This window comes from Orcinus orca, chromosome 11, assembly GCF_937001465.1.
Source record: "Orcinus orca chromosome 11, mOrcOrc1.1, whole genome shotgun sequence".
Lineage (NCBI taxonomy): Eukaryota > Metazoa > Chordata > Mammalia > Artiodactyla > Delphinidae > Orcinus > Orcinus orca.
In genome coordinates this window covers 96,912,864-96,929,984 of record NC_064569.1, presented here as the reverse complement: position 1 = coordinate 96,929,984, position 17,121 = coordinate 96,912,864, and the positions used below count along the sequence as shown (strand labels likewise).

Here is a 17,121-nt window from a genome sequence, read left to right as displayed (position 1 = left end):
ACCACCCTATAGGGTTATAGGGAGGATCAGAGGAGATAATCATCAAATGTTTAGTAAACTCCCAGCAGAGTTTAAGCTTCAAGGCCCCTCCCACCCTCTCTTCTGGCCTCTTCTGATTTTGTAATCCTTTCTTTGAGGGCCTCCCAAATCACATTGACTCCAAGCCCTACAAAGCCTGGATTTCCCTGGGCTGCTAATAGCCACAGGGTGCTTTACAGGCGGAGGGAGGAGCCCTCCAAAATAGGGGCCTCTCTCCAAAAGCAACTCTTCAGATTAGAAAACAGACTCAGAGGGGAAGCAATGGCATGGTCTCATCTATGTGTGTGAGAATGCTTCCAGAGGGGTCTCAAGGCTGAAGCCATGGTGCCAGGTACAGAGTAGGCATTCAGTAAACATTAGTGGAACAGCTGGAGGAAGGAGGACAGTTTACTGACAGATGGGGGATAGAAGTGCCCAAGGAGAGGGTGGGTGAAAATATTTGCCTTGCAAGGTCCCCAAATAATATGCAGATCAAACGGACAGGAGGAAGAAAAGCCTTTTGGATGGGAATTGAGCCTGTAGAAGGCCTTGCCTTCCTATCAGTCCAGAAGAGATTAGATGGCAAATGATAATAGCAGTAACAATAACAATAGGAGCTGCCAGGATCTCCTCAGATCCCTCAACCCCAGGGCTAAGCACTTTCTATTATCACCTGTAATTCTTACCACTGTCCCATGTTACAGACACCCGTATACCCACAAAGGGTCCATGTACAGGCAAGAGAGACCTTGTGGACCCATTTTACAGATCAGGAAACTGAGGCTCTGAAAAAGGAGGCCAGCCACTTGCCGGAGACCACCCAGCCCTTGAGCAGCAGAAGCAGATTGAAGCCTGGGTCTCCCTACTCCTGCTGCAGTGTCCTTTCCACCCTCCATGGCTGGCCTCCAAACCTCCTGGGCCTCACCTTCCCCTTCCCCATCGGGATTTGCTGGCCTGTCCCAAGGCCATCAGGCTGTGGATCCTGCGTCATAAAACACCACAATCCCGTGGGCAGTCCCTTCCTTCCCTGGGGGCCTCCTTCCTGAAGAGCTGCCTGCTCTGGAGCCTCCGGATTCTCCGAGCCCCAGGCAAGCCCCTGCTGCTGAGGCCATGACCATGTCTCTCCGCAGTTCAGGGATCCATGACCCAGCAGACCCTCTGCTCCAACTTAGGGTTGAGTTTTGTCCTTACTGTGACTTTCTTTGATCATCCATTTAACAAATATTGACACCTACCATATGCCAGGCAGGGGGGTAGGTGATGGGGATCTAGAGACGACATATTCATGGCATTAATACAGGGCCCACATCCAAGTGGAGGAGAAACCAGTGACAGGAGAATAGAGCTCTGGGCAGCTGGGCACACAGCGTGCACTCAAGGAGGGAGAGTAAAGCCAGGCAGTGTGTGAAGAGTGGGGGCGGGGTGGGTCTTTTAACCAGGGTGTCAAGGGAAGCCTCGGTGAGGACGCAACCTTCCTGCAAAGGCTTGAGAGAAGTGAGGACGCCTTGCAGAGAGATGAGAACATTCCTATGAGAACATTCCTCCAAGGCCCAGGAGGGGAGGAGAGGGCAGGTGGGAGCCCCAGGGAGAGGGCTGGCCAAGCACGTTTGCCGAGTGCTGGCCTTGGCATCCAGGACCCACCTGTGGAGCCAGACGCCAGAGCAGGTTTTAAATGGCTGTCTTTCCACGTGCCATCCCAGACTATTGTCCCAGCCTTGGGACACCTTACCTGGAAAATCCTCCAGCTTTGACAGGGACTTTGTAATATCAGGAGGGACCCATCAAAGGGCTTCGAGGTTCTCTCCTGAGCTGGGCCTGAGCTTCTTGCCAGGAGCTAGAGCAACCTCACGGTGACATTCCACCCACGCCCACCTGGTGGACACCTTGTGGGGATACCTTCCCAGGACAAGAGGCTGTTGAGAGCCTGGTGGGCTGGGCGTGTTGCCTGGGTGAGTTCAGGTACCCTGCGTGGCCTCCTGAAGGGTAGATCTCCTCACTTCACGGATGAAGAAACCGAGCCTCGGAGATGGGTCCTAAGAGGTCCATGACCACACAGCCAAGAGATTGCAGGGCTGGGGCTCGAACCCAGGTCTTTCTGACCTGTCTGATTTGGGGGTCTGTGAACCCCCTGAAGTGAAACAAAATGGCAATTGGGGTAAAAGCATTTTCTGGGGAGGGAACCTGCAGCCTGGTGGGTGAGGGCTGGGACTTCGGGGCCACACAGCCCTGAGTTAGAATCCCGACTCTGCACCTAAAACTCGCGTGGCGTCAGGTAAGTGCTTGGGCCGCTCTGAGCCTCAGTGCCATCCTCTGTGACATTTCCCACCTCCCAGGGCTGCTGTGAGGATGAACACACAGGAAGCCCTCAGCGTGATGCCTGGTACCCAGTAGGTGATGGGTAAACCCAGAGGCTCTTATTGCAGACAGGGATTAAAAACTGCTGAAGAGGGCTTCCCTGGTGGCGCAGTGGTTGAGAGTCAGCCTGCCGATGCAGGGGACGCGGGTTCGTGTCCCGGTTCGGGAAGATCCCACATGCTGTGGAGCAGCTGGGCCCGTGAGCCATGGCCGCTGAGCCTGTGCGTCCGGAGCCTGTGCTCCGCAACGGGAGAGACCACAACAGTGAGAGGCCCGCATACCGCAAAAAAAAGAAAAAATAAAGAAAAACTGCTGAAGAGTTTGAGGGAATTCCCTGTCAGTCCAATGGTTAGGACTCCATGCTTTCACTTCCGACGGTGTGGGTTCAATCCCTGGTCAGGGAACTAAGATCCTGCAAGCCATGCAGTGCAGTCAAATTAAAAAAAAAAAAAAGAACTGGTGAAGAGTTTGACATATTCACAAAAGAAACTGTATCTTGTGTCATTTATTAAATGAAATACACTTTACAGATCAGTGTGTCCAGTACAATCCCACATTAAAAAAAAAATCCATATAGAAAAGTCTGGAAGGAAATACAGCCCTGCAAAATGGGAATAGTGATCATCTCTGGGCATAAGGTTGATAGGCGGTTTAATGTTTGGCCTTGTGTTCTTCTGTATCTTCCCGGTTTTCTATACAGAAGTACATTAATTTATGCTAGTATCAGAAATACATCACTTTTTATTCCAAGAAGAGGAAGACAAGTATGTTTGGTCTCGTCCCAGGCCAGAGCTGAGCCAGAGACAGCAGCAAGCGCCTTTTGCTCCAAGTGAGACAGAACCAGGATAGAGTTCACAGTGGGCCTTAGGCAGGAAGTACAGGAGCTCAGGAGAGGGAAAACTAGGAGCTGGGATCCTAGAGAGGAGGCAAGCATATCAGGAAAGGCTTCCCGGAGGAGGAGGTATTTGAGGGCACCCTGGAAAGGGGCTGGATTCCAACTGGAACAGAAAAATGGGTTTGGCCTTATTGCCCTGTGGGTACCTGGGAGCCATGGAAGGCCTCTGAGCAGAAGAGGGAATAGACCTTTGGGAATTGGAATCTGGCAGCCATGTGGGGAGGTATTAGAGGGGAAATGATGCCTCGGAGTCTCTGAGAATGCCCAGGGCTCCTGAACAGAACGCCCCAGCCTCCATCCAACTAATAACAGGTTGCCCCTCCCCCAAAGCTCCGCCTCCTTTATTTTGTGTTCCACACCCAGCCATACTCACTGTCCTCCAGTTAGTGAGGCCCTCTGTGGACAGAGCTGTTGTGAAGCCTCTGGGAACCTTATTACATCCCCATTTTACAAGTAAGAAGACTGAGGCTCAGAGAGGCCAGCTGAGCTGCAGGGTAGAGAGGTGTGGATGCTGAGGGATGAGAGACGGGACCTTCCCTTCCCTGGCCTAATGCATCAGAGCTCCACTTTCCCTCACTTTCTGGGGAACGCGGATGGTGACACCCAACTCATACATCATGACTGTTCCGGTCACCCAGTGGTTGGTGGGGCTACTGCTCCCCTTCTTCCCCCCTCGCTTTATCTTCCTTCACAGCACCTTCTGCTCTTTGCATATGTATTTACCTGTTTACTTGTCTATTGCCTGGCTCCCTGCCCCCCACTGAGACTAAGCCAGACTTGGCTTGTTCACAGCTCCTGTAGTAGGTGCTCCGTAGATACCTGCAGAGCAAGTGAATGCATGAGGGTGAGCATTCTGCGGCCAACACGCTCGTCTATTTTCGGTCTGTTTCCTCCCTCTGTCCCTCCCTCGGTTTTCAGATGCGCAGACAGTTCTCCCCCTTGAACGACATTTTTTTTTTTAACATCCTTATTGGGGTATAATTGCTTTACAATGGTGTGTTAGTTTCTGCTTTATGAACGACATTTTAAAATTGCTCACGGCTTCCTTCTCTTCTTTAGCAAGGCGTGTGAGGGGAGGGTGCTGCTTCTCCTTGTAGGACCCCAGGTAGGGGGTGAGGATGCACATTTACACGGTTGTCCCTGGAGCTGTGAGGGAAGGTGGGGGGATTCACAAGGAGCCCATGGGGGTTGGCCCCTCTCGGAGTCTGGTGATGGTGGTCCCGGGCGGGGGAGTTGAACCTTTGCACGGCTCAGTTTCCCCTGGGCATTGGGTTCAGAGACCTGGATCAGGCCAGCCCTGCCTAGACTTGCTGCCAGGCAGGTGTAGACTGACTCTACACAGGGCCAGGCAAGGCTGTGTGACCGGTGTAGCCACGAGGACCCCAGGCTTCAGGGTCCGGAGTCCAGGCTGTGTGACAGCTGAGGGCACTCGGCCTCTCCGAGAACTCCCAGGGACTGCGGGGGTGACCGAGGTCAAGGCCAAGGACTGGCGCTTGGTGTGTGGTGGGTCTCCGGCCGAGGGCCAGTGGAGATGGAGAGGAAGTCATCGGAGTGGGGTGGGGTCCCTGGGTGCCACCTGGGGAGGCCCCTGGGGACAAGAATCAGTGGCACTAAGATGATTTTTGAAAGTCAAGGCTGGTTCTTGGCAGCTTGAATAACATCTTGGAAACCCAGAGAAGAGAGTTACCCCAGCCACCTCTTTGGGGGGACTCAATTCCCCCCCAAAGCTTTGGCAGGTGCCTCCTCACAGCCATGAATAGGCAGATGGATTTCTGCCCCTCTGGTCCCTTAAAATTTTCTGCTTGTTGCAAACCCCTTGTAATGAGCTGGCCCAAGGCCAGCAGCGCCGCGCAAGCTCCAGGCAGCTGACCTCCTGGGCCCCTTCTAGCCTCCGGCCAGCTCAGAGGGCCTCTGAACTTGAGGAGCTGGCGGGGGCGCCTGATGCAGGAGAGCCTCCGGCCTTGGAGGGAGGCCACAGCCGGCCAGGAGCAGAGCGCCACCAGGAGCGGGGACCAAGGGGCCTGGAAGCAGATGGCTAAGGCCCCCAGGAAAGCAGTGGAGAACAGAAGTGGGCAGCCAGTAGACTTCACAGAAGCTTCTCCATCTCCCTTCCTGATATGTAAGAGGCACTTCAGGCCAATGCAGCCAAATTAAACTCGTCTCCCCCAAACTTACCTCTCCCACAGTCTCCCCGTCTCAGCTGATGGCAGCTCTGTTCTCCTTGAATGTGGGTCAGATCTGGGGACTCTTCTTTTTTTTGGCCATACCACACGGCTTGCAGGATCTTAGTTCCCCAACCAGGGATCGAACCCGTGCCCTCCGCAGTGGAAGCACAGAGTCTTAATCACCGGACCACCAGGGAATTCCCTGGGGACTCGTTTCTAACGAATATAACGTGAAAGTCTGAGGTAGACTAACACAGAAAGACATCTGTACCTGTGCTGTGTTAAACGAGATAAAAACGTTGTAGAATAAGTATAATGTGAATTGATTTACGTAGAAGAGTATTCTTCATTTGCCTTGAAAGTTCTGTAAGGAACACACTAGAAGGTCAAGGTTGGGTAACAGGTGTGGATATCACTCACTGGTCTTTTCTTTCTCTTGTACATTACTTGTAACTTTTGCCATAAACATGTATTATGTTTCTGGTCATAGAACAGTAACTTTTTTTTTTTTAATTTTTAGCCTTGCCGTGCGGCTTACGGTATCTTAGTTCCCCAACCAGGGATCGAACCCGCGCCCTCGGCAGCGAAATCGTCGAGTCCTAACCACTGGACCGCCAGGGAATTCCCAAAACAGTAACTTTTTTTTTTTTTTCCCCAAAACAGTAACTTTTTAACAGTGAAAGAAACCAGACACAAGAGAGAACATACCGTATGAATCCATTTATATGAAGTTCAAGGACAGGCGAAACTAACCTACAGGATGGAGGTGAGACTAGTGGGCACCTCTCGAGGTGGGATGCGTATTGACTGGAAAGGGGCATGAGGGAACTTTCTGGACTGATGTGCATGGCGGTCGCAGGGGCACCTGTAGACATGCACTGAGGTGAATGCTTCAGATTTGTGCACTTTTGGGTACGTGAATGAAAACTTGACACTACAAAGCACAATGGTCAGACCCGAGACGGCCAAGAGCGAGGATTTTAATCTAGACCCAGGTTTACAGCTCCCAGGGGTGCTTGGCAGGCTGAGCCCGCGGTGGAGCCAGAGGGGCCAGCTGTGCTGGTGACAAGGGGACTATCGCAATTGAAAACAGAACCAGCACGTTTCAGAGCAGATTATGAGGCTTAACCAGCCAGGTCGCTCAGCTCAGAGCCACGACAATTTAATAGACACGCGCTAGGGCCAAAAGACTAAATGGCCCGTGTGACCAAAATAACCTAATCTCATGCAACCTGTCAGGGGGACAGAGAACAGCCTCCACTCGGTCAGACAATTCCAGGAATCCGGGGTCAGGGAGGGGGTGATATCTGCTCCTGAAGCATTGTGGAGGCCCTGGACAGCAGGCTGTGGACATCCTGCAGTGACGGCCACCACCGTCCTCTGCCAGGAGCAGACTCAAGGCCCCAGGTTATCGCTCAAGTTGGGTCTGGCGGGAGGGACGAGGCCCACGTGGGTGCCGGCAGGAAGGAGCCCCAGTCCTGCAGAATCTCCTTTCACCCAGAAATAACATCCCTTCTGACAGCCGAGTTTATCAGCATGATAGCAGATTTTTTCAAAACAATAACAGCAGCCCTAGCAGCTCCCTCAGCCGGCACTCAGCAGGGACGGCTGGCCATGGTGTCAGCGGCAGCTGCTGTCCACACCTCTGCTCTGGGGGAGGAAGCCCCTAGGAAGACCTGGTCTGTACCCCGAGACGGGAGGCCGTGTACCCCACATGCTGGGCCCTCAGTAGCCATCTGTTTCACAGATAAGTGAATTTCCCCTTCGCCATCCCGTTTCATCTTCACAACAACCCTCCAGGCTAAGAACTGAAGGTCCCACTTTACAGAGGAGGAAACTGAGGCCAGGCAGGTGAAATGGTGCACCCGACTCAGGAGCCAGTTTCTCATTCCAGGCCCTGGGTTTCCCTGTCTCATGACTGTTAATTACCACTCTCTCAACTCCACTTCTTCTGCCTGGAAGAGCAAGGAGGGCCTGGGAGACAGCATTTGGGGATGGTTTCTCTCACAGGAAATCATTTCTTTCTTTCTTTTCTTTTCTTTTTTTTTTTTTTTTTTGGCCTCACTGTGCTGTGCGGCTTGTGGGATTTTAGTTCCCCGACCAGGGATGGAACCTGGGTTCTTGGCAGTGAGAGCGTGGAGTCCTAACCGCTGGACTGCTAAGGAATTTCCAGGAAACAATTTCCTTGTATTTAAGGTTCTTCCGCGGAACTCCCTGGCAGTCCAGTGATTAAGACTTTGTGCTTTCACTGCCGTGGATACAGGTTCAACCCCTGGGCAGGGAGCTAAGATCTCGCAAGCCATAATGTGAGGCAAAAAAAAAAAAATCTGAAGGCTTGTCCTTTTTTCTGAGGAAGTGTATGTATTCCCACATCCCCACTAATAACAGAAGAAGTGCAAATAAAGCAATAATGATACTGTCCAACATCTAAGCCTTTGATAGCACACAGCGCTGGCAAAGCTGTGGGGACCCTGTCTTCCTGGGAATACACTTGGATACCGCCTCTTAGGAGGGCAGCTTGGTCAGCGTCTCAAAACATGCCAGATGCGTGTGTTCTCTGACCCAGGTATTTCATATAAGGATATTCTGGGCGGAAGGGATAGCATGAGCAAAGGTGTGGAGATCAGAAAGCTGAAGTGTGGGCGTTTGACAGAAAAGGCTAGTCTGGCCCTTGGCCTCGGAAGGGAGGGAGCTGCCAGCCCCGCCAGGTGGCAGGACATACTCGTCCCCGCAAGGACTGGGCTGAGCCGTCAGTGAGTCGAATGCGCTTCAGGGGAAGGCGAATTCTGGAGAGGAGGCCCCGGCTTGGAACCTGGTCGAGGTTGGAAACAGATGCTTAGCTGCCTGTGCTGGGCTGGTGTGCACAGCCTGTGAAGCCCTTGCAGCGTTTATTTCTTTTTTCTATAATCTGGGGAAGCGTGTTTTATGAGCCCAGTTCCCAGACGAGCAAGGTGACAGGCTCAGCAACAGGCCGGGTCTACCATAAAACTCCACTTTGAACTCAGGTGTGACTGACGTCCAGCTTCAACGTCCCTCATTCGTTCATTCCCAACTGGAATCTTAGCATCTCCCCTGGGCAGCATGACTCTGGGGACAACAGAGGGTGTCCAAAGCCCCTGCCCTCAGGGGACTCAGCGTCTAGAGGAGTGGTTGGAACTGGGAAAAACTATTCAGCCAATGGCGTAGAGGTCTGAGTCCTCTGACACCCCAGTGCCTTTGAGGGTGGGATTGTTGGATCTGAGGGAAGAAATGAAACCTAGTGCAGCCCTTTCAGGACCAAATGTCTGCCTGGGCCAGAATGTCCTTGCACATTTTCTATGGGACGTGGCCCAGGTCCGTGTGGGCCCCAGGAGAACTGCGGGGCCTGGGCCAGCCTCCTTGCCTCCATGAGCCTCAGGTTCCGTCTGTGCTGAACAGGGATAACGGTGTCAGCCTCCAAGGCCACAGAGGGACGATGCGGAGACCCTGGTGTGAACGGGGCTTCCTTTCTCATGTTCCCATGGGAGGCTGGGTAGCTTAATTCATTGGCAGGAACTTTTCTATGACCTCCTTACCAACACCAGCCCTCCCTGTTGGCCACCTCCAGATGTTTTCCTCCCTACACCCTCAGTCTATAAACAGCGGCCAGCAGTAGAGTTTCGGGGAGTGGGGGTAAAGCGTGTGGTGTACTGGGCTGAAGGGAGGGACGAGGGCATATTGCATTCGGGTCCGCGGACTTCCCTGGTGGTCCAGTGGGTAAGACTCCGCATTCCCAATGCAGGGGGCCCAGGTTCAATCCCTGGTCGGGTAACTAGATCCTGCAGGCATGCTGCAACTAAGAAATCCGCATGCCGCAGCAATGAAGATCCTGGGTGCCGTGACTAAGACCCAGTGCAGAGAGAGAGAGAGAGAGAGAAAGAGAGAGAGAGAGGGAGAGAAAGAAAGAAAGGAGAAAGAAATAAATATTTTTTAAAAATAAATAAATTCGGGTCCGTGCGCCTTACACAGTTTGTTGAATTCCAGTGACAGTGCTGCAAGGGCACGTGCACAGACACTACGGGATGTGAAACCGAGGCCCAGAAAGCAGCCTGTAGACCCGAGCTCAGACCTGAAGAAAAGGATCAAGATTCAGGCCTTTTCTTCCCAGTCCTTACTGGTCACCTTCCATGGGGCTCAGAGACGAGCAGACACAGGCAGGCAGTGGGGACACGCAGGGGACTGCTCCTGGTCGGCCCCATAAATGGGTTCCCTGAGCCTCCCTTACCTGTATCCCCACTTCTCAGCCTCCATAGTTCACAGAACCGTCTGTCCACAGTCCCCCTGCCGCCAGCTACTATGGAAGAAAGAGCCCCAGATGCAGAGTCCCGCTGACCCGGGCTCAAATCCCTCTGGCACCTGCCAGCTCCCTCCATCCTTCAGTGGCCCTCGCCTGGGCCATATGGAGGAGGCTGAGGCAAGAATGTCTGCAAGGGCTCGACTCCTGAGCCGCACTGGGCACTGGGCATGGGGGGCGTGCAGGACCCTGAGTCTTGGGAAGATCAGCCCGGTCTCCCTCGGGGGCTTCTGTGTCTGTGCTGGGGCCCTTTTGCAGGGGTGGGGAGGGAGGGAAGGGCAGATTCCCCAGGAATCTGAGATCTGTCTGGTAGAGAAGGTCTAGACTCTAGTCCCTTCCCTTCCAGACCCTCATCCCAACTCTCCAAACCTGGGTCCTGCTGTGGGTGAACACACACACACACACACACACACACACACACACACACACACACACACAGCATGTGATCCTCACCTGAGGGCTTATTTTTCATTAATGATGGATAACAATAACAACAACAGTAATGATAGAAACCGCCCTCTGTGCCTGGACTGTCCACAACATCCTCCCCTGCATTAGTCCTCGCAGCGCCCATCCCCCTAAGCTGGTTCTTATCTACTAGTAACTCCATTTGAAAGAGGAGAGACCTGCACCAGCACCCCAGGTTAGGCGTCCAAAGCCACAGCCTGTGGTGGGGTGGCTCCTTCCTCTGTCACTGACTGAACACCTACTCAGTGCTCCCTGGCAGAAGGCCTGAACACCTGACCCCGGCTGGGGTACGGTGGGGGGAGCCCAGCATGAAGACCAAGGGAGAGCTCCCGTGGGCACAGAAGAGAGCTGGGCCCTGCAGAAGTGCCCCCCCAGCCCAGGTGGCTTTTCTTTGAGGAGCTGCCCTCACCCGCCCACTGGCTCTGGGCATGGAAGGCTCTTTCCAGAAGCTGTCTGTGCATCCACTTTGTGCGGTGACAGGCATTCCGACCTCTGAACTCCCTCTCAGCCTCAAAGCCCTGGGGATTCTCTCCTCCCTCTGCTGGGTCCATGAGCCCCCTGGGGCGTGTAGCTGGGACAAGGCTGAAGCCGGAAGCAGCCATGTGTCCCCCGCCACCTGCTTGCGGATTTACCCCTCTTTCAGCTACCCTGTGCCAGCCCTGGCTTGGGGGCTGGGTGGGGAGCCTGGGCCCTGGCCCCGCAGCCCGGGCTTCTGGACAGGACCACAAGGCATTCAGGGCCAGGCCTGGGACACGGGCACGAGATGCAAAACCAAGGTGCTCAGGGTTGTGTTTTCTGCCTGAGTGGGGAGCAGCGTGGTGGAGGGTGAGGGGAAGGACAAGTCCACAAGGGGCCTGGCCCAGAGTAGACTCACCACCGATTTTGAAAAAACGGGAGGAGAGATGGGACTTCCCTGGTGGTCCAGTGGTTAAGACTCTGCGCTTCCACTGCAGGGGACACGGGTTCGATCCCTGGTTGGGGAACTAAGATCCCTCAAGCCATGCTAGTGAGGAAAAAAAAAAAAAAGGGAAGAGAGAAAAAGGAAGTGACAGGAGAAACTTGTAGACAAAGGAGTGAAATGGAGGAAGCCGGAACAGGTTGCAGAGGTCAGAAATCACTGGCCCCATAGGGGCCAGTGTATTTCTTGTCCACAAATAGTACATAAGTACTTATTCGCTTATGCGCTAATGGTCCCTCTCCCCCAGGTGACCTGTGTTTGTCCCACTGAAGCCAAGCTTGGGGTAAGGGCCCCGTAATTATCTTTCAAATGATAATGACAATGTTTGTTTTCTAATGCTGGTGCTGCCTTCTAAACAGAGCTCAAACCCACTCTTGGGCAACCACAGTATCAAGAAAGATGCTACTCCTGAGGGGTTTTCCCAAGAGGGTCTGTTCTCACCCTTTTTTTTTTTTGGCCATACTGTACAATTTATGGGATCTTAGTTCCCCAATGCAGGGATTGAACCCAGGCCCTCGGCAGTGAGAGCATGGAGTCCTAACCACTGGACCACCAGGGAATTCCCTTTTCACCCATTTCTTTTTTTTTTTAATTAATTTATTTTTATTTTTGGCTGTGTTGGGTCTTCGTTGCTGCATGCAGGCTTTCTCTGATTGCAGCGAGCGGGGGCTACTCTTTGTTGCGGCGCATGGGCTTCTCATTGCGGTGCCTTTTCTTGTTGTGGAGCACGGGCTCTAGGTGCACGGGCTTCAGTAGTTTTGGCACACAGGCTCAGTAGTTGTGGCTCGCGGGCTCTAGAGCACAGGCTCAGCAGTTGTGGCGCACAGGCTTAGTTGCTCCGCAGCATGTGGGATCTTCCCGGACCAGGGCTCGAACCCGTGTCCCCTGCACTGGCAGGTGGATTCTTAACCACTGCGCCACCGGGGAAGCCCTCTTTTCACCCATTTCTGAGCCCACAGGGACTCTACCCCTTTGGCCCCAGGCCAGGCAGCTCCCCTCCCCCCAGCCTCACCCTGGGGCCAGAAATGGGTGTGACAGAACCAGAGCTGGGCTCCAGTGTCCAGTCCCTTCCTCAGTCCCTAGTGGATGCTCGGTCTGGATCTTGGTTCTGGCCTTCTGGCCTCACGCAGCAAGGGCCCGGGGTGAGGGTACTAGGGACCCCAGTAAGGTGGGGGGAGCAGAGGTCTGTGTACCTGCAGGGCAGGGCCAGCCGGCTGGCCTGAGCCTAAGCAGGGTGGTGGGTTGGTGCTGGTTCTGTAGTAATGCTGGGCGCCATTGCAGGTTCGTCATGGCCTCAGGGAACTGGGCTGGGGCTCCATCGAAATCCTTGAATGGTTCTGGCTGGCACCTTGACAATGGCAAGCCGCCCTTGGAGGCAGCATGAGTCAGGCAGGTCATTCAGTGCCAGTCACAGCTGGATTGATAATAGTAATGGGCGTCATGGCCTTGGGCAAGTTAATTAGTGCCTTCAAGCCTCAGATTCCATTTTTTTTTCAGATACCATATTAAAGAGTGGGGATATCACACCCATTAGGATCCCTGCTATTTAAATAAATAAATAAACAAACCCAACAACAGGAAATAAGTATTGGTGAGGACGTGGACAGATTGGAACCCTTGTGCCCTGTTGGCGGGGGTATGAAATGCTGTAGCCAGGGTGGTCGAGGCCTCTGGGCTGGGATGAACCTCGCTCGGGGTGGAGCCAGGGGAGCCACAGCCAGTACAGTGGTAGCAGTTGGACTGACCATTGCTGCTGCAGAGTTTGCAGGCTTGTTTTTTTCCGGTATGCGGGTCTCTCACTGTTGTGGCCTCTCCCGTTGCGGAGCACAGGCTCCGGACGCGCAGGCTCAGCGGCCATGGCTCTCGGGCCCAGCCGCTCCGCGGCATGTGGGATCTTCCCACACCGGGGCACGAACCCGTGTCCCCTGCATCGGCAGGCGGACTCCCAACCACTGCGCCACCAGGGAAGCCCTTGTAGGCTGTCTTATGCTTTGCAAGCCAGGAAACACATGGAGCCTCAAGTTTTTCAAAGTCTACCAAAATGTGCCTTCTGTGGTGGTTATTACAGAGGTGGGTTTGAACCCAAAATGACAAAATGGGAGGCAGCATTAGCATGGTAATTAGTGTAAGCCCTACTGCCAATAAAGGAAAAATAAGAAATGTTTATTAACGAGCTATGCTTTTAAATCACATGACAAGGGGGGGATCTCTTTATATAGCAGCCCAAAATCAGTGATGCTAAAGATTTACTAGAAGGTCAAACTGAAAAATGAAATAAATGTATGATGAAGTTTACTTTTTTTTTTTTAGGCCGAGCCACGCAGCTTGGGGGATCTTAGTTCCCCGACCAGGGATCGAACCCAGGTCCTCGTCAATGTAAGCACAGAGTCCTAACCACTGGACCACCAGGGAATTCCCATATGATGAATTTTAAGTTCTTATTCACTTATGTACTTGAGTACCAACTTTTTAAAAATAAAGTGCCTCAAAACTTAAAATGGTGTAGACACCCCTCAAAAAACGAAACACAGAGTTATCATAGGATCCAGCAAGCCCACTTCTGAGAATATCTCCAAAAAAATTGAAAGCAGACTCTTGAACAGATATTCGATCACCCATGTTCAGAGTTATTCACAATGGCCAAAAGGTGGGAACAACTCAAATACACGTCCATTGACTGATGAATGAATGAACAAAATGATAAATACATACAATGGAGTATTATTCAGCCTTAAAGAGGAAAAAGCATTCTGACACGTGCTACAACAGGGATGAAACTTGAGGACACTATGCTAAGTGAAATAAACCAGTCACAAAAAGACAAATTCTGAATGTTTTCACTTATGTGAGGTACCTGAAGTAGTCAGATTCATAGAGACAGAAAGTAGATGGTGGTCAACAGGGCTGGGGGGAGGGGAATGGGGAGTTAGTGTTTAGTGGGAAAAGTTTCAGTTTGCAAGATGATTAAGTTCTAAAGATTGGTTATGCAACCATGTGAATATACTTTATCACACTACTGAACTGTACGCTTAAAAATGGTTAGTATAATAAATGTTATGTTGTGTGTATTTTACCACATTAAAAAGAAATATGAGATAACACTACTCACCAAGCAGGGTCCTCGAGAGGGTGTAACGAGGGGACTTCCGGCTAAGATCTTAGGGTGGTATCCTGCACAAAGTAGGGGCGGGCTCCATGGGCCTGCAACCTGGGCAGCCATACAGGGCCCCTGAGCTCAGATCAGTCCCTCACTTGGTTAATGCTGCTGTAGTTGTGTTGAAATTCCTAATAATTTTTGAACAAGGGTACGTGCATTTTCATTTTGCACGGCATCCTACAAATTATGTAGCTGGTTCTGCCCCTCAGCCAATGGGAGGCTGGTGGTTCTTAGTGAAAAAGACACCTGGACAGACCTTGCCATCCACCTCGTTCAGAAAGAGCTGGTGAAGGATGTGCCGTGTTGGGGGTGGAGAAGGGTATGGGGGCCACATGACAACAGCACCCCTCCCTGGGGGTTGAGGAGCAGTGGGGCCACCTGCCAAGGGAGGAGAGGGCCACAGACAGCAGAGGCTGGTAAGGGGCTGGGCCATATCACCCCAAGATGGGGCCCCGACCATCGCCAAGTTGGTATTTCAAGTCTCCCCGAGCAGACCGTGGCCCCAAGGAACCAGCCTCAGAAACCAGCCATCGAAGGAACGGCTCATACGGGAAACAGTGTTTATTGAACACCTACTATGAGCCAGCGGTAAACACACCATCTGTGATCCTCCCGTTCTCATTCACATTCTGGGTTTAAGGACTGAGGCGGGGAACCAAGGAGGGACCAGTGTCAGCAGTGGGGTGTGAACCCGGCCAGTCGGGCTCCAGGTTAGCGCTGGCTCCACTAGATGGCGCTAAACGTAAATAATGATGGGCGCAAAGAGCTCCACGGGCCAGGGAGGGGTTGTGCGGAGGTTTCTGGAATGCCCGCAAGCAAAGCTCAGATCATCACCTTGAAAGTGCAGCCGTCTCTCCAGAAGGCGGCTCTTTGTTTTTCAGGGAGGCAGTAGTGTGAACGATCAGGTTTCCTAGGTTCAAATCCAGGCTCTGCCACTTAAAAGTTCCACACATTTTCACAACTTTTAAATTTTTATTTATTTATTTTTCTTGCTTAATATAAGTTTTATTTGATATTCTTCCTAGCTTTTCATTGCTTTTTTAAAAAATTCACAACTTTTTAACTGATGAAATAAAAATATAATAACAATTGAGCATAATTTTTTTTGTAATACAGGTCTACTAATGAGAAGAATGGATTTCTTTGCGGGGCAGGAGAGGAGATAATTTCACTTAATTGGGGTCCAAAGTTAGCGTGTTCCCTAACAAATCGGCTGCAAACGGTCACAAGTAAAAATCGTTCTTAGCTTTCTGGAGCCAGTAGTGGGCTGGATTCGGCCAGTGGTTTGCTGACTCTTGATCTAGTATTTTAACTGTGTTAACTGTTTCCTTGGCATTCAATTTTCCTTTTGCTGAATTTTGTGCCTTTCTTGAATGTTCTTGGTCTTTAATGTTTTTGGCTGAGTGTCTGAACTCTCTCTTTTATGAACTATTCTCAAGGTTCACGGACTGAACTGAATGTTTATGTCTCCCCTCACCACCCCCGACCCCCCCCCCTCATTCTTGTGCTGAAATCCTAATCCCCAGTGTGATGGTATTAGGAGGTGGGCCTTAGGGAGGTGATTAGGTCATGAGGGTGGAGCCCTCATGAATGGGATTAGTCCCTGTATGAGCCGCCAGAGAGCTCCCTCACTCCTTCTGCCATGTGGGAACTCAGCAAGATGATTATCCACGAATCAGGAAGCAAGTCCTCACCAGACACCGAATCTGCTGGCGCCAGAATGGCGAGAAATATATGTGTTGTTTAGAAGGCACCCAGTCGCTGGTGTTTTTGTGTTCGAGCAGCCCAAATGGACTAAGACACTTGGATTTATCCTAAGTGTCAGAGGACTGCTCTCTAAGGAGACCGACCAGTGATTACCTTACTTAATTTTCTGGCCACTGTCCATGTCACTGCTTCTTATCTCAGGGTAATTTCAGAGTTTTGTTCAGAAAACTGATTATGGGTGGAACTTCTCTCTTTTGCATGTTGGGGAGCATTTGTCCTCATTTTTATTGGGGTTGCCCGTTTATCTGTTCTTATCTCATCTTCCAGGAATTTCTCACTGTTTTTTTTTGTCTATTGGGAGTATTTCTACTAGTCTTCCAACTATGTCATGGATTTCTAGCAGATGATCACTTATGCAGTCTGTAGTTCAACTAACTTAACACCAAAAGGGAGATGTGTCTTTGAAAAGAATTTAACAACCAACAATTGCAGTTTAGTACTTTATACAATGGTTATCCTTCAAAACGTATAAACTGGGATCTGCCATAACTTGTGCTGTGATACTCCAAGGTGACATCTCCCCTTGTGCCTGAGTCCTTCTGCCCATGTGAGGAAGATGGGAGTGCCCCATATGAGCAATCCCCCTTGCCTGCCTGGTGGAGCTAAGAACACCAGTGATAACGCAGAATGACAAACGGATCCTCACTAGCCACAAAGGCATGATTTCGGAACAGATGATTTTTTTTTTTGGCCGTGCCTCAGGGCTTGCGGGATCTTAGCTCCCCAACCAGGGATGGAAACCCGGTCCCAGCAGTGAAAGCGCAGAGTCCTAACCACTGGACCACCAGGGAGTTCCCAGAAACAGATGATCTTAAAACAAAACCTTTTAGAGAAATTCCTTTATTTGCATGTTTTTGGTATTCAGATTCCTGGATAGTTAATTTTCTATTGTATTTTTCTATTTCTCCTTCTGCCATTTCAGTGAGATTTTGGGGTGTGAAAAGATGTTCAGTCCACTGTTTCAAAGTGGAAAAAAGTTTGTTTTTTATTTTATTTTTTTAATTTTTAAAAATATTTATTTTTATT

At 51.4% G+C, this 17,121-nt stretch overlaps 2 long non-coding RNA genes and 1 pseudogene across 2 annotated transcripts in view; 2 read left to right on the top strand and 1 right to left on the bottom strand.

The window, feature by feature from the left end:
• The window catches only part of LOC125960485 (uncharacterized), a 327,476-nt gene that overhangs the window by 239,132 nt on the left and 71,223 nt on the right, over positions 1 to 17,121 (bottom strand). The window lies entirely within an intron of this gene.
• On the top strand, positions 6,087 to 13,671 carry LOC125960487 (uncharacterized). Its single transcript, XR_007470190.1, has 2 exons — positions 6,087 to 6,199; positions 13,482 to 13,671. It is a non-coding gene; the product is annotated as an uncharacterized LOC125960487 (long non-coding RNA).
• On the top strand, positions 12,760 to 13,444 carry LOC101277463 (mitochondrial import inner membrane translocase subunit TIM14-like; annotated as a pseudogene).